Raw genomic sequence first — 4140 nt, forward strand, 5'->3', positions numbered from 1 at the left:
CGGTCATGTATGCCATGGGCTGTTCCCTCCAACTGACCTTTGGCTAGGCAAGATCCAACTCCTGTGTATCCACAGCGATGTGAAGTCCTACCCCAGTGCTTGGGTCTCAGTGACCATGAACAGAGTGACCAGGGTTAATGATGGTGGGTCTAGCCCCAAAGTTGCCCTACCCAGTCATTCTCAGGCAGGACTGGCCAGGGTTCACTGGAGTCCTGCAGGATGCGAGCCTCCAAGGCCTGCATGCCCAGACGGTCCTCAAGGGAGACCCAGGAGGGCCAAGCTGCGGGACCCGCTAGCCCAATCCTGGGGCCTATTTGTGCCAGAGAGAGACGCTACGCACATGCTGCCCATGGAAGAAGCACCGTTCGGCAAAGTCGGGACCAAAGAGAGGACCCCACCCTCAGCCGGGCCTGTGAACAGCTGATCTACGTTAATGGGGAAGTGACTGAACCTCAATGAGCAGCCCAATGGCCACGGTTTGAACTGACCAGGGTCCATCTCTCTTGAGTTGACCAAGACCACCAAACCCAAATCTCCGACTGTGAAACGTGCCAAGAGAGTGAACTACATCATTTTATCTCTTAACATATCACCTTTTAACTGTATAATATGGAGCTATGCATTTTAACTTGGAGTATGGGACCAGGTGGAAATTTAACTTTTTTTTTAAAGCTTACATTGTTTGACCTAGGTTTTCTGTTGCTTGTGGCTTATGTTATTACCCTGTTATATTGTTTCCTCATCTTCCTCTTTTTAAATTAGGCATCTAGGGAACTTTGATGGCAAAAAGTTAGGCTCCCAGAGAGTATAGGTAACTACAGGACCGGGGCAGCTGAAATTTTGTGAATTGCAGTGGTGCCACAGGTGGGTTTAGGCACCTAAATCTCTTCTGGATCCAATCCTTTGTTACTAGCAGGGCAGGCCCCAATAGGAGACTGGGAGTTCCCTACAGACAACCAAACTGGGACCATCATTCCCTCTCAAAATCATGAAAACAATATCTACTTGGAGCCCTAATCCCATTAGAGGTCCCAGGAAATTAGGATCTCCATGCACATTCAGGGTCCACGGTTGTCTAAGGGCAGTGGCATGCCCTTCTCTATAGCCTCTTTATGGTTGGAGATCTCTGTATATTTAGTGATGACTGAAAACATCCTGTAGTTAAAAGCAGTACCTCCATTTTTATTAATAAAGGGAACAAATTATCAAATGATTTATTAGTCTGTTCAGTGGAACTGGTACTTGTCTGGTAAGTGAATGGTAATATTTATACTAATGACCATTCTCTTCTATTCTATGCTAGAGCATCTCAAAACCTCACAGCACTTATCAGGCAGTAATGGATGCAGAGGGATTACTTAATCCCCTGTAGGGCTGGTTTAGCTGACATGAGCAGGCCCAAGTTAAACAAGACATGCCTGGACAAGTAATTGCTGAAATAACTAACTGTTGTGAATATGTTTGTAATAAATAAGGGAAGCAGAAATTAACTCAACTAACTATTGTGGGTATGTATATAGTAAACAAACAAAAAAAATTGGGTAGAAACTCGTAAATGTTCCTCTCCACGGAAATCTTTAGTAAAAGGCGAAAGATTTATATGATTTGAAGGCAGAAACACCCTGAAGAGATAAGCTTGCCTTATCCAATCTGCAAAGCAATTGGTCTTTACTTGCAAAACCACAGAGGTCAGTAGCTAGGAAAGATGTAACTGTGTGGTGTGTGACATGAACTGGAATTGTGGTATCACCCCGTACCTAAGCCACCTGTGTCTGGGCCTGGCGAGCATGGGAAAAGAACTGTTACATGCCTAATAAAGTAACCTGAGTGACAAGACTGAGTGTTTTGGGATCTCGGAGAACCGGATGCAGTTTTCTCCCAGAACTGGACAAGGTGATCTGGATAAGTGGACTGGAAAAGTTCTCGGACGGAATCCCAACACCACTCCCTGCTAAAATGCAGCCATCTTTGAAAGAGAGTGCAGCTGCACTCTTTTAAACCAGTGCTCAGTCACACTACACAGCTATAAAAATAGGAATACTGTATCCATTCCCTACTGCAGGTGGGAATTAGGCTGGTAACATGTAACTACCCGAGGTTGAATTTAGGCAGGCCACTGGGTTTGTAACCCTTTCTCTTACAAAAATTGTCACAAATTCCTTCTGATTCTCTAAGCACTCCCACATCTCACCTGACCATGACTCAGAGATCAGGCTATAACATGGAGTCTTTTTTTATGAGATGAGGTTTTCAATATCAACCTTAACAACGTTAGGTATTGTTTATACAGATTCTGACTCATGCGACGAGTTTACTGATTAAAAAAGAGGACAAGCAATCTATCAGAGAATGAGAAAAATGATTGATTATGAAGCAGTAATGGTTGATACTAATAAAGGGGAGATTATGGATTCATAGGCAAATTGGTTTGGGATCTCATAGGAAGATATTAACTTGAAATAATTGCAAAAAACAGATAGAACCTCCTACAGTGATAGCACTGAATACTGCTTTTTTATGATGATTTATGTATTAGACAAGTTTAATATTAAAAGGTCAGATGCACTTTTAGCCAGATGTGTAAAATGAAGACTTTCTTCTCAGTGACCTCTTCAAACAAAGACAAGAGGGAAGGGTTCTCCAGTTTTCCAGTTTAGCTACACATCCTTGTATATTAAATGAGGTTCAGAAATCAGAAAGCCTCTTTCACACTCTCAAGTATCATCGACAAAGTCTGGCTGCTGAACGCCTCCCTTGAGTGAGTGTAGACAATGAGTAAGGCTGTGAGTTTGTCACAGAGGCCATGGAAGCCACTGATTCAGTGACTTTCCAGATCCTCTGTGACTTCTGTAGCAGCCAGTACGGCTGGCCCATGGCCACCTGAGAAGCAGCAGGAGTTTGGGGGATGGAGGGGACTCAGGGCTGCAAGGTGGGGCATGGGAGGGGATGAGGGCTCCGGGCGGCACTTACTTTGGGGGGCTCCCCGGAAGTGGTGGCATGTCTCTCCCTCCCTCAGCTCCTAGCTCCACATATTGCCTCCGCCCACAGGCACCGCCCCCACAGCTCCCATTGGCCGTGGTTCTCAGCCAAGGGGAGCTGCGGAGCTGGTGTTTAGAGTGGGGTAAGTATGCAGAGCTAGGAGCTGAGGGAGGGACATGTCACTTCCCAGGAGCTGCGAGGAGCCAGGTAGGGAGCCTACCAGCCTCGCCAATGTCCCATCTCCCGCCCCCAGCACAAGCTGGGGCCCCAGGCCACATGCCCCCTGCTTCAGCACCTGCAGCGCCTCACCAGGCTTCTCCCTCTCCCCCGCACACCCCCCCTCCCCCCCGAGCACCCACGGCACTCCCAGAATTTAGTCGGGTATATAGTACGAGTCATGGACAGGTCATGGGCCGTGAATTTTTGTGTACTGCCTGTGACCTGTCCATGACTTTTACTAAAAATACCCATGACTAAAACATAGCCTTAACAATGATAAACAAATGCCCCGTGGTATATTGTACAACACGGTCCATTACCATGGCCTGTCACACCCTCATGTTAAAGGCATTGGTTAGGCAAATGATGAGATGTGACTTCTGCTTTCCTTCTAAATTCTGTTTATTTTCTCATCACCTTGTCTTCTCATCCACCCACATCCTAGTTGCCTGTTTTGTCCACCTGTTGCATCCAGTCTGACACCTAGCCTGTGAGCTCTGTGGGGAAGGCAATGACTTCTTTGTGTCTACAGCACTTATCTAGTCTTGACTGGGATTCCTAGGTGCTGCCTTAATTCAAATAATAATCTTAAACAGGGAGAGGAAAGAGAAGTTTTTATCAAGATGGAAGTACATCAGCTGGTGTTAGAAATGCCAAGTGCACAATTGACAAGAGCTTTTAGTTCCAAATATTTTTATAGTGTGAATTTGCCACAAATTATTTTCAAGTGACCCTAAGGTTGTTGGGTTTTTTTATCATCTGTAGCAGTGTGCTTTGCAGGCAGCAGAAGTTACATCTCTATTACATTCTGTGAAGTTATTTGATCCCTCTTCCACCATTACCTTTCTGGATATAAATTGGTTATCCTTCCCTCTTTACTCATTTGGGTCTAGACTGTGCCTAACTCCTGTGCCAGTGTGCAATGGAGGGGAGGAGAAACAA

At 45.6% G+C, this 4140-nt stretch overlaps 1 non-coding gene across 1 annotated transcript; it reads right to left on the bottom strand.

The window, feature by feature from the left end:
* Window positions 1-1508: 1508 nt before the first annotated feature.
* On the bottom strand, window positions 1509-1620 carry LOC114018841. Its single transcript, XR_003564054.2, has one exon. It is a non-coding gene; the product is annotated as a U5 spliceosomal RNA (small nuclear RNA).
* Window positions 1621-4140: the final 2520 nt, after the last annotated feature.

Source organism: Chelonia mydas, chromosome 6, assembly GCF_015237465.2.
Source record: "Chelonia mydas isolate rCheMyd1 chromosome 6, rCheMyd1.pri.v2, whole genome shotgun sequence".
NCBI classification, from domain to species: domain Eukaryota; kingdom Metazoa; phylum Chordata; order Testudines; family Cheloniidae; genus Chelonia; species Chelonia mydas.